The sequence below is a fragment of the Amyelois transitella genome, chromosome Z, assembly GCF_032362555.1.
Source record: "Amyelois transitella isolate CPQ chromosome Z, ilAmyTran1.1, whole genome shotgun sequence".
Taxonomy (NCBI): domain Eukaryota; kingdom Metazoa; phylum Arthropoda; class Insecta; order Lepidoptera; family Pyralidae; genus Amyelois; species Amyelois transitella.
In genome coordinates this window covers 4695760-4709391 of record NC_083535.1, presented here as the reverse complement: position 1 = coordinate 4709391, position 13632 = coordinate 4695760, and the positions used below count along the sequence as shown (strand labels likewise).

The 13632-nt window shown below is 33.3% G+C and overlaps 1 long non-coding RNA gene across 1 annotated transcript; it reads left to right on the top strand.

Annotated features, from left to right (window-relative positions):
• Positions 1-2828: 2828 nt before the first annotated feature.
• Positions 2829-12092, top strand: LOC132903938 (uncharacterized). Its single transcript, XR_009657532.1, has 3 exons — positions 2829-2890; positions 8673-8695; positions 12030-12092. It is a non-coding gene; the product is annotated as an uncharacterized LOC132903938 (long non-coding RNA).
• Positions 12093-13632: the final 1540 nt, after the last annotated feature.

Here is a 13632-nt window from a genome sequence, read left to right as displayed (position 1 = left end):
TTATTACACGTGAAAGTTTTTTGAAGTGAGGTTGTTTATTTCGTTTAGAGCTATATTTTTCCGCAATAACTTAATAATATGTGTGTTAAAAACTTAGTTTTAGAAATGTGAAAAAAAAACCAGTGAATCTCGGTACCAAATGTGATAAAATAAAATAATTTTAAACACGAATGGCAAACGTTTATTTAGATTTAGCAAGACAAAAGTTTGCGTGTGTCAAAAAATTAATATTGAAAAGTAATTTACTCGCGGTTTGTTCTTAATTTTTGAACAATCTAAACAATAAAAGTGGTCATATAAGAGTCTAATCACTTCGTGGTTTCATCATTCTCTTATAATATAAAAATTATTTTCTTTGTCTCAGAGGTCGATATTTAGTTTTTTTTTGTAATTATCACGCTAAATAACATTGTCGCAGTATCAAAAGTTCAAGTGTGCCATGTGGTTCCCGACACCAATTGGAAAAAAGGACCACTCCATCTCTTTCCCATAGCTGTCGTAAAAGTCGACTAGGGGATCGGTTTATGAACTTGAGATTGTTCCATTAGGCGATGGACTAGCAACCTGTCACTATTTGAATCTCAACTCTATCATTTAGTCAAACCAGCTGAACGTGGCCTATTGTCTTTTCGAGGCTGTTAGCTCTGTCTGCCCCGCAAGGGATATAGACGTGATTATATGTATGTATTTACTACAAAACGAACAAGGTAGCTATGTTGTCTGCCCTGTGATCCCTGGCACTATAGTTGGATGTCGTAAAAGGCGACTAATGGAAAAGACACATTAGTCTAGTGTAGCTTTTGGGCAATTCCCCTGTAAACATTGTGGCGGTCAGATTGGACTCGCTTCGAGTAAAAATCAGACCCAATTCAGTATTATAGTCAAAAGGCGCGTCCCGGGATCCTGTCGAAATAGGTGAGGTTGTAACCTGGTTTAATGCCAAGGGAAAGAAGAAAAGTAGATTAGATAAAAAAGGTCTATCTTTGGTTTGTTTACATACGTACAGTTAAATTTTTATCCCTTGCAGGTTAGACAGAGCCAACAGTCTTGAAAAACTGAATTGAGATTCAAATAGTGACAGGTTGTTAGACCATCGCCTAAAAAAGGAATCCCGAGTTTATAACCCAATCCCTTAGCCGCCTTTTACGGCAACCGCATGAAGGCGAAGACGTCATATTGCCACTTATCAAAACCTACTAATGTCTCGAGATTCCTTAAAAGCCAAATTATTTCCAAAACATGTCAAAAGATGGCGACATAGGTATGAAAGTAAAAGAAATTAAATATTTGCCCCAAAATGAAAAATAAAGAACTCAACGCTTAAAATTAATATGGTATCCAATTATATTTTTAGTGAACATAGATCAATTCATGTGTAACACTATAGTACACTACACTAAGTACACGTTCAAACCGTGATGAACCGTGAAAATGGCGTGTGTTTGTCAGTTTTTAACTGAAATATTACATGCAGATAATAAATAAAATAAAATAAAATTTATAATTTAATTATGTTTTTTCGGAACATTCGTAACAACTATGAAGTACCAATATTCTCGTTATTATATATCCAAGCTGTAAAACAATTAAGGGATGCATGCGGACGAAGCAATACCAAATAAAAAATTATTCCGGCTCACTGTACAAATAACGTTATTGCAAGTAAAATTTATTTATACTGAAATAAAATTGGTTGTTTAACTATAAAAACAAATACAACGTTGATGAATAAGGGTTCCGTTCGTTTCATATTGAGTTGCAAACCCATAAAAATTCTTTTGGATTAAAATAATTTATGTTTAATTTAGTTATTGGAGATTTTGGCTACATAAATCACCTTTCAGTCGATCAATGCAACAATACCTAAAGATAAGACCTAGCCTATCTCCTTTATAAACTTCACTTAAATCGATCCAAGAGTTTCTGGTGTTGTTTTTTTCTCAGAAACAAACTTATTATGAATAATTTAGGTTTTGAATAAACACTAGAATGTCTATTGCACATTTGTGCATCTTAAAAGGGTCTATAATAGAGAAGAGAAGAATGAATTATGGGTGGCAATAACTATTAATGGAGCGAACAGTCCTTTGATATGAATACTCGTACTGTTATTTTTTATTATGTATGGATTCCAATACACGTGGAAGACTGAAAGAGGCGTACATTTTGTCGTTGAGAAAGTCGTTGGACAAGGATATGCTGCGTCGCTTTGGCTGTTCAACTTATTTGTAGATGTTTGTCAGATTTAAAAGAGTGTGAGAGTAGATTAAATATACGATACAGATGATGACTTTACATGAGATTGAAGAGTGTAATTAAAAAAAGTGGAAGCAACAAATGAATCCGTCCACTAATTAAACACATTAAGAGAAAGTTGAGTTGAGGGAGTTCTACATCATTGAATCTACATATTTGAAAGAGAAAGAAAAACAGAACATGTGAAACAGTTTGTATAACACATTATGAGTAATATATAAAGCAGATGGAAGGTGTGATAGTGATATTGAAATGAGAGTAGCAGGTAGCATAGTGAATTTAATGTTAAATGTTAGTTGTCAGCAGTGTTAAAATGGTTAGTCTGGTGGTGCTCAGAAGTGTATTAGATCCAAAACTAATGTATGGAAGTAAGTGGCAGAAAAGGCGAAAAACAAAAATATATGCAGACGAAAGATCTGTATAAAATTTAGTGACTAGACAGCGAGATATGTTATGATGAGAAGTGTGCAGGGATCGTGGTAACTGGAATGATGTCTCCGGGAAATGAATGTAGGAATATACATAGTAATGTGAGTGATCATTTGAAATGTTTAATCTAGCTTTCTTTTAATTGCAGATAACAATGTGTGTTGTTAAGCTGATGTGGGGAACAGCGGTCGTGGTGGGCCGAGCAGTAAGTTATTTCTTTAGTTTATAAATTATTCAACCAAGGTTTTAAACTTAAGATTCTTCTTTTAGGCGGTAGGCTAGTTACCTGACATTATCTAAAGCCATCAGACCCCCATATCTAGTTTTTTTCGCGCGAAGAACGAACACTTTCCCATTTCACGTCATAATAAAGAGAGATTTTTAAAAAATAACCAGTGATTTGATAGCTAATTGAGATATAAATCTTTGCAAATAAAAACGCATGTAACGGTTTTCATTTAGGAATGTTTAAATTTAGTTTATGTTAACGTTTACATTATCCATTGTTTACATCCACATAAACCTTTCCTGTTTGATCCAATGCTAATTCAATATGTTATTTGTACATCCCATAATAATATTATAAATGCAAAAGTAAGTTTGTTTGTTGTCGCTTCACGCGGTATTTACTGAACCAATCTTCTTGCAATTTTACATATAACTAAGAGTCTGGGGAAGGACAAAAGCTTTCATTCCGGTAAAAAATATATTTACTCTAACAGTTTTTCTCGACCTGAAAAAGGCTTTTGACACAGTCTCTGTCCCCATCCTTATCCAGAAACTGGAACAAATTGGAATAAGAGGCACATCACTAGACCTGTTCAAGAGCTACCTTACTGATCGCTCCCAAAAAGTTAAAATCGGCCAGGAAATTTGTGACGAGTATGATGCAACCTTTAGCGTGCCTCAAGGTAGTGTGCTAGGGCCAACCCTATTTCTAATTTACATAAACGACCTTTGTAAGTTGGAAGGCGGGGGTGGTAAAATCTTCTGTTACGCAGATGATACTGCAGTTGTTTTTTCTGGACCTGATTGGGAAAATGTTCGCAAGTGTACCGAGATGGGAATGTATAGTATTAGGAACTGGTTAAACGCAAATCTACTTACCCTTAATACACTGAAAACAAACTATATTTGTTTCTCTCCAAGCAATAGAACCCAACCTGATACTTCCTTTAGTATTAAAATACACCATTGCACTAACGATAATGACTCAACTTGCGACTGTCCACTTATTGAAAAAGTATCCAAAACAAAGTATCTAGGAGTAATACTTGATCAACGTCTCTCGTGGCACGACCACATCGAACTAGTCAATAGTCGCATTAGAAAACTGATATGGATTTTCAAAGCACTCCGATATGTAGCTGATAAAGTCCTGCTAAAACAAATTTACATCGCACTAGCGCAATCAATTATAACTTATTGTATCCCTGTATGGGGAGGTGCAATAAAAACTAAGTTAATACAATTAGAAAGAACACAACGATCCTTGCTTAAGACTATGTATTTAAAAAAAATTAGATTCCCTACGAATTTATTATACCAGCAATGTGACCTTCTATCCATTCGGAAAATATATGTATATAATAAACTCAATTTTAAAATTACATAAATCTTTAATATTTGACCCACATAACTTATCTAGAAAAAACAATCCCACATTCAAAAATAACATAGTAAAAACAGCTACTGCAAGACGACAATACAACTCACAAAATACCTTTATAATAAATATTATTAATAAAAAAATTTCAATTTATTCTAAAACAACACACAATTGTAAATTATTAGTGAAAAATTGGCTAAAAACATTAACATATGATGAGGTTGAAAATCTATATTCCATCGCTTAGAATAGAGTGATTTATATATGTTCGTATATACTCGTACCACATACAAATTTTTTATAAGTTTGCATATATTTTTTATTTTTGTATTATTTTAGTACTCAGTAATAGTTACGTAACGAGGGAGCGAGGTCCTCTGACTCGGGTATTCTGTACTTACTAGAGGGCCTCAACAACTGGCTTTGTAAAACTGTTTTACTGAATAAACGAATTTTGAATTTTGAATTTGAACTTGGAATTTGTGAAAAATCTGTACTCTTTTGTAGGTGGCACTAAATTCGCGCGCGCAAAGTTGCGGGTAAAATCATATAATCACGCCCTTTTCCAGAGGGGTAGGCAGGTTTATCATTCCACTCACCACAATCTCTGCATACTTCTTTCTATTTTTAGAAGATTAAATAAGTAAATTCCTATTCCAAGAAAGAAATAACTAGTATGCCCTGCAGAACCACATAGAATACAACACTGTACACACACGTATTTCCCAATAATTAATTCCACGCAAACGATTGAATTCTATATTCAAAACGCTATCAGAGTTTGTATTGCAATGATATTCCACGAAAATTACTTGTATTTCATATATTTCAGTTTCATAAATGTATTCAGAGAAATGGCTTGGTGGTCTTTGATGACATAATAATTATATGACAACCCAAATGATAATTAAAAATGGGTATCATTTAAGCTATCACCAATTTAATTAGTTTTGTGTTTCTTAAATAATAGGGTTTGTCCTCAACATAGTAGATCTGTCACCAAAATGTAGTCACCAAACTATGCAAAATCAGTTCCACAATAAATCACCTAAAATCCTGAGATATAAGGTCTAGTACCAAATAAATGTTTTTGTATGTATTATAATAGGTGTGTCCTAATAAGTATTTAAGCAAACTAATTTAAAGAGATCACCAATAAATCATATTATGTTACTAGAAAATTGCATTAAGTTCAAATAAAAAATTAGGGTTGTCATCATCGTTTCAACCAAAAGATTCTGCTACTTAACTAGACTCCCAAGGTTCTAAATTTCCACTGGTAGTATAAATTATATTTAAATAAATTTTTTAGCAGAGTAGTAAATAAAACAATTAAAGTTAAAATAATCAATATTTATTGTTGAAAATAATTACCACTGAACAATCAGCGCTGGTTTAAAATAGCTGGCTTATGGCTAGCAGAATAGTAGATAAAACACTTAATTAAAGTTAAAATAATCAATATTTATTCTTAAAAATAATAACCACTGAACAATCAGCGCTGGTTTAAAATAGCTGGCTTATGGCTAGCAGAATAGTAGATAAAACACTTAATTAAAGTTAAAATAATCAATAATTAACTACTACCCATCGTTGAGGCCGGATTGGTCAATTTTTAAAGCGCGCCAATTTGTCTCCCACCCATTTTTGATCATTTTTTCATTAAAATTATAAATTGATGTATTAAATTGGTAACGAATACTATTAATTTAATATCTGAACGAAATAAAATGTTACTACTGTATTGGTGACAAAATATCAAATAAAAAGGAGTCGCAGTCAGGGATCGATAATCGATTTATTTGGTGACAGATCTACCATTCTGAGCACAGAGCTATTATTTAAGTAACAAAACTATTATTATAAGAACGAAGTTTATATTCATGTAATTCAATATAATTTTATTGGTTATCGATCTCTTATTTTACACATATATTAACATTAATTTGATAATTCATACCTGGGAACAATTTTTGTTTATCTGAGAACGAAAATATTTCGTGGCGATAGATCTATTTATTAGGTGATACAACTTGATGACAAATATAAATTTTGGTGATAGAAAATATAGTTCCCATTAAAAATGGTAGCAGTCGCCAGGTGCTATCAGCTGCCCACGCGCCCTTACGGGTTTGGTGTCATAATTTGTGCCTTTAGTTTATTGTTTACTATTCTATTATACTACTTCTTGTGTGATATATTCTCAGTCTTAAAAATTGATATCCATATAAGGCACAATAACTAGAAGTTTGCTAGAAGTGAAATTAATTTTTCAAATCTCATAGATATATATATATACTTATATATCTCTCAGCTGAACGTGGCCTGTCAGTCTTTTCAAGACTATTGGCTCTGTCTATCGCGCAAAGGATATAAACGTGGTTATATCTATGTATTTAATCCTTTGCAAAGATGTTTATTTATTTATACATTTATGAACATGAAGGAAAAGAACATAATAACAAAACTTAAAATAAAGATAAATTCAGAACAAGGGCCCTACTTATTTCTAGAGAAATTTCTTCCAGCAGGCCCATGATATGTTATGACATAAAAATATTATATCTTTCGTCGTGCCGTGCCGTGTGGTTCCCAGCACTTTAGAATATAACACTCCATCTTATTCCCATGGATGGCGTTAAAGGCGACTCTGGGATGGGCTAATATACTTCGCATTCTTCTTATAGGCGATGGACTAGCAACCTGTCACTATTTGAGTTTCAATTCAAAGCCCTACCTGAACATGATCTTTCAGTTTTTTTGCGAGACTGTTGGCTCTGTCTATTCAGTAAAAGTTAATTCAGTTAGCTTCAATTATTTTTTTTATCTTTTAAACATTATGTTGAGTAGGTACATTCTGAGGAGCTTTAATTGGGTTCTACTAACTGAAATAGATAATGACTTATTGCGTAACAGTATCAATGTTATTCCAGTTATTTTAACAACTTCTTTCATGATAAATGCTCTTAAGTCGAAAATGTGAAACAATAAAAGACGAATATTATCCTCATAAAAAATAATATTCGCGGAAAGATTACCTAAAATAAGATGTTTGTTTTGTTATGAGATATCATACATATCTACCTACATATAATCACGTCTTCATCCCTTACGGGGTAGACAGAGCCTACAGTCTCGAAAGGACTTAAAGGCCACGTTAAGCTGTTATTATGGTACTGAGATTCAAATAGTGACACTATTATATAATACTGATTTCCCCCTACAATATACACGGATGTGTCCAGCTGCTGGCACGCACCATGTCTCCTCCCCGCTACCCCCAAATGTGCGCCTATTCCACTAGTCGCCTTTTACGATATGGGAAGGAGATGAAGTGGTCCTATTCTGAAGTACTAGGAACCACGCAGCAATCGATGTTTGAGGGTGTACATAAAGGCTTTTTCTGAGTAAAACTAGGTATCGTTAATTTAAATGAGAAAGCTTGAATCGCAATTTTGATCCGAGCCACCTTATGCCCTGCGGCCATATCACTGCCAATCGTTTTACTGAAAGCTAATTTCGATATTTCCTTTACATTTTCCACATTGAAATACAAATTTGTATGTTAAGAACTTAAGAACGAATACTTCCTTCATTTGAAATAAGGATAAGGAAATGAGGCTAAGATTTTAAAAATATCTTTTAGCTGAATGAAAAACCATTTCGAGAGCTCCGATATTTTTATTAATATGCCAATGGATAAAACTTGTCTCAGGTTCTGTGCTGCCACTTTTTAAAATTCTCTTTAAAATTCTGTTTTGTTTTTCTTTTGTTATGAAATGGTTTTTATATGAACACTACTTTTTCCCGCAGTTTCGCCCGCGCGAATTTAGCACCACATACAAAGCAAAAAACATTTTGCAAGTCTCACGAGAATTACAGTTTTAACAGTTGTAAAAAGTACCCTATGTCCTTAACTTTCTAAATGAAAAATGTCAAGAAGATTGTTTCAGTATGGCGAGTGATGATAAATAAATAAATAAACTTACTTCCGCATTTATAAGTTGGGGTTTAATGCTAAAAATACGATCTTCTTAAGGAAAAATTGTCTAGATTAAATAAAAGAAAATTAACATCATTATAAGTTGACAAAGCCAATTGTAGTCAGTATGAGTTGCACAACCTGGAAATGCATACTGTCGGTAGTTGAATTTATTTGAAATTTTATTTGTAATTAAATAAAAGCCGCTTTTATGTTTGTTTGTTATAAAGGTCGATATCTCTGTAACGGATGTTTCATTCAAATTCGCAAATATTGACATCCATATTTGCGAATTTGAATTAAACATCCGTTACAGAGATATCGATCTTTTAAATGTTTTAACTTTTGATAAAAAATTACCGACTAAGTATTAATATATTTTATTTGATTTTTCAGATGCGTCCGATGTGTTCATTTATGTAAGTATATGAAATCACTATTATTATGTATATATTTTTAATTCACGAGTTTGCGACATCTTCCTATTTGAGCCCTGTGGCAAAAATTACCTGCCGGACAGAGTATGTTGATTATACATATGAGATGTTCAGACAGGGTATGTTAATTATATATTGACTTTGAAACTGTACCATCTACAGGATTCAGAATAGTGTAGTGGTAAACATTTTTGTATGTTGACTAAGACACTAGTAAGGACTTATTATTTTACTAGACAGGATAACAACTACGCTGAAAATTGCTTAGACTATAGAAAGTTAAAAATTATTTCAATTAAAATTAAACAACAAAGTTGCATCAAAAACCCTTTAGTGGTAACGGAGATTTGAGTGTACAAACACAAACTTTTTCTGTTTTATTATATGTATTGATTGATTTATTATTAAAAGCCTAAATGTGTAATGTGACAATACGCCTAAGAAGACCTTTTGTAAAAGAACAAAGTGTGAATACATTTCCGCTGTTCACGTTTTGACTAAACTTTTTAACTTATTTCTTAAGATTTCTCTTCGGATATTCAAACGAGAAAGTTTAAGAGTTAGAGGCAATTTTATGGGTTTGTTTATTGAGCAATGCCGCACGCCAACACTGCAATTTCCTTACACAAATGTACTCGTACAGTACACCTGCAAAAGTCCTTACAATTTCAGGAATAATTGCAAGGGAAATATATAAATTGAGTTTTGCGGGTAATTTTACAGTCTACAGTATATTAACCTACCCAAACTCACTGCAAATTTGCCTCTATCATGAACCTTTAACTACGAGTATATCTGGATTTCAATACCAGAACTAATCCACCAGAACACAATCAAGCGACTTAATGCAGCCGGCGAGTCTTGTAACTTGTGCTATTCTATATTGCACACAAAAAGAAATATAACAAATTATAAAACAGTTAAGGTTAAACATTAATTAGGTTAAGAAGAATATGTACAATGGCGGACTTATCCCAATCGAGATTTCTTCCAGTCAACCAAATTAATAAGGAAATTCAAAATATACTGATCTATTAGTAGTAAAATTAAAATAAAGAATAAAAAACTCCATAATACGCCTTTTGAGTGTAAATCAATTAAAACATGTTCAGATGCAACTGTAAAAGCTTGTGTATTTGTTTTTGAAAATCAAACAGATTACATTCCTATGGTTCCCCTATGCTTCGATTTCAATTTCCAAACCACATCCACACTATTGATACAGAAAAAACATTTACATTTTTGTATAATTGAACGAATAAACTTAAAAAATGGCACAGAATATATATGCGACTAAAGGATAGGCTTATAAATTTGGGAATCTTCTTTTAGGCGATAGGCTAGCAACCGGTCACTATTTGAATCTCAATTCTATTATTAAGCCAAACAGCTGAACGGGGTCTATCAGTTGGCTCTGTCTGGGGACACCCTACAGGGGATATAAACATGATTACATGTATGTATGTAAAATCCACACAAATGGAGATGTGGACAACACCAAATAATTTCGCGCGTACTTTAATTAAATAGTAATGGATATTTACAAGATTCGGATTCGTTTTTCAGATCGCAATGCTATGAACAGTCGAGTAGCTTTGTGCTTTTGACTTCTTGCAAACTTATTAGTTACCAGTTTAATTGAGTTCCGTTTCTATGGAGCAAAGAAGATCTCGTTTCAAAGACGTGACTAAAACTATTAAGTTCGATAGCTGAATACTTCTAGTTTATTACAAAATTTGATCAAAAGAGACAGTGAGAAAATGTACCTGAAATTGTACACATTAATTTTGAAATAAAATATAGTATTACTAGCTGCGCTCCGGGGCTTCGCTCCCTTAGGAATATTATCCTGTTTGTTACTCCAGGGTATGCACGAAGGGTTCCTTAGTCTTATGGGTTTTCTTAAGGGTTCTTAGTCTCTACTTCTACTTGTAAAACTTGTTTATAAAAACATTAACTAGTTTATTAAAATAGACCAAAAAAATTGCTTTAAAATTGCGTTTGTTTTATGGGATTAATATAAACAAATTTTTATTTTATATTTATATTGAAAGGTAATGTGCAACTAAATATTCTGTGAAAATTTAAAGTAATTTTATTTTATTAATAAGATCAGCAGACGGACAGTTGAGGCTTAGTAAAAGGATCCCAACATCATCATTTAAACTTAAAAAAAAACCGACTTCAAAAAACACAACAAAGCCAAAAATAATTGAAAATTAAATTAACATTAAGTCGTACCTGGGCGATTAGTGGGTTGGTACCTAACCTATTTACATCTATTTCTGTTACATGGCCAAAAATCATTTATGTGTGGGCGAGTAATATGAATTCTTTACTTTTAAGAAAAAAAATTTTCTCATTCATAACTTACACCACAACCGGGTCAGGATTTCAGGTTAGGCTAATAATAATTAAATTTTTCAACAAGAATGTAAGGAAGATATATGCACAGCGTATTGTGAAATTACCTCTAAGGTAATAAAATATTATGTGGTCAAATTATGACGATTTATCATAATAAAAATTAGGTATAATAAATAACGATGCCGTTTATATTATTGCCCAAATAATATTTGTGTACATAATGGTATCCATGCTTAATTTTAACACGTAATTTCATGACTGAAAAATTAATGTATGCTTCAATTTTGTATTAATTACTATCGATAGATTTTTTTAAACACCAGATAATTTTTTGACTGTATTTAGTTTATGAGTCAAAATTTTAGAGAAACACTTTGCCAGATATTTTGTTACTCAGAATATACTAAGTAAATTATTTTTTTTTGCAAGTCACTCATAATCATTTATTTATTTCCTAGCAAGAAAAAATCATCTCAGCGATTTTTGATCAATTTTAAATTTATTGGTAAAGACTAAAGCCCCCGTAAAAAGGACAAAAAATAATGAAAAAAATTAACGTTAAATTCGTACTTTTCGAGATAAGGATAATTTTTTGTAATCGATAGGTTTATAACTGGCAATTGGCTTAATCTTATTGCAGCCCTTTTTTAACCGACTTAAAAAAGGAAGGGGTTCTCAATTCCACTGTATTTTTTTACTTTAAAAGTTACTTAATCTTATTTTTTTTTAAGATATTTAGATCTTTTTTAACGTTTTACGTTTTTGCTAAAACATTCCGCCGCATTGAAGGGTTACACGTGTTCGACACGTTTGTAGCCGTGTTGTGTCGTCGCACGCCGCCACTCTCAGTAGCGCCTTTGAACCATGGAACTGGGAACATTGCATATATCGATTACTATGATTGTTACGGTGTTCTGATGAATAAAAATAATTTATTTTATCGAACTAGGAGACGCGTATGCAATCTCTGCTGCAGCTGGTACGACGAGGGCGACGATGGCAGGAATCAGGCTGATGTAGAGCAGGGTCAGGATCCGGAGCCTTGCCCTGAAACCACAGATAGCGAAATCTATTTCGCTTATGTTCCGCAAACGTAAGTATTTTTATTTTTAATTGGTATCTAACTGTGTGCTCTAAAATAGGCTCAGGATCACTCGGCGAGTAATAGAGAGAGCTGATATAGTACCTCGTGAAAGCAAACTGAAGTGGCAATGGGCAGGCCACATTTCTTGAAGAGCGGATGGCTGATGTGGCTAAAAAGATCTCTAGTGGAGACCACGAACATGAAAGTGCAGCTAAGGAAGGCGGCAACTCGAGGACCGACGATCTGATGAAGTCCATGAAGAAACATTGGATGCAGGTTGCCTCCAACAGACCGAGGTGCAAATCATTAGGGAAGGCCTATGTTCAGCAGTGGAGTGCTACGGCAGTTATGATTTTTTTATGTGGTACCATGAGCTTGGGATTCTGTGTTTGGCGATGGGCTAGAAGTCTGTCACTATTTGAAACATTGCCTTTCGGTCTTTTGGAGACTGTTAGTTCCATCCACTTTGTAGGGGAAAACAACGTAATTATGAGTATATGAATAAATACAATCAAATATAACGTGTTTCGTTAGGTTCCTCTTGCTTGCGGAGGTCTATGTGGGTCACTGTCTATAAATACAGGGTGACTTTTAATTCAACTGCATAAATTTAACTGTTAAGTGTACTCATCTAAAGGATATTTAAAAACGTTAAAAGAAAAATATCGGTTCATATTTCAGAAAGTACGAAAAAAATAAAAGTATCAAAATCCACGATTCTAAATACGTCATATCGCCCCGGCCGGCGGAAAAGCGACGCGTACCTAAGTTTCAGAGGTCAACGACACAATTCATTCAGCTGAGCGATCTCGACAACTCTGTACTTTACTTGATCTTGATACTAGAAAAATAATTTATTTTTCAGACCTTTATTTACATGTTTAGTTTTAATTTCTTTTTGTAGTATTGGTCTTTAATAAAGCGTGTGACGTAGTTTTTGAGGGTTTTTTAAATGTGAAAATGATGATGTTTTATTTAAATAAAAATAGGCTCAAACGGCTCAGAAGCATGGGTATAGTCTATGTTTAAAAGGATGCAGTTGTTTGAAATGTCACCCTGTATATATATATGTATATATGTAAAATAAGTTCGTGGCAAGTGGAAAGATGTAGTCTCTGCCTACCTTTCCGGGAAAAAGGGGTGTTTATATGTATGTATGTTTATATGTAAAATATATATATATGTAAAATACTCTGACTCTTCTTTAGATATATGTCGGCACCTAAACCGTCTCGACGTGGTATAATGCGCAAGCGACGTCTGGCTAAACGACGCGCTTGGAAAGTGGTGCGTTTCACTGAATTCCCGGACATCTCTCCCGAGCAAGATCTGGAGCTGGTTGAGAGCGGTGATGTCGGGGGTACAGAGTCCGACGACGACAAACAAAACTCATCATCTTAAATCACCCGAGGTCACAATGTTACCTACACCAGATCGAAGAATTTATTTTCTTTTTTAATTTTTATTA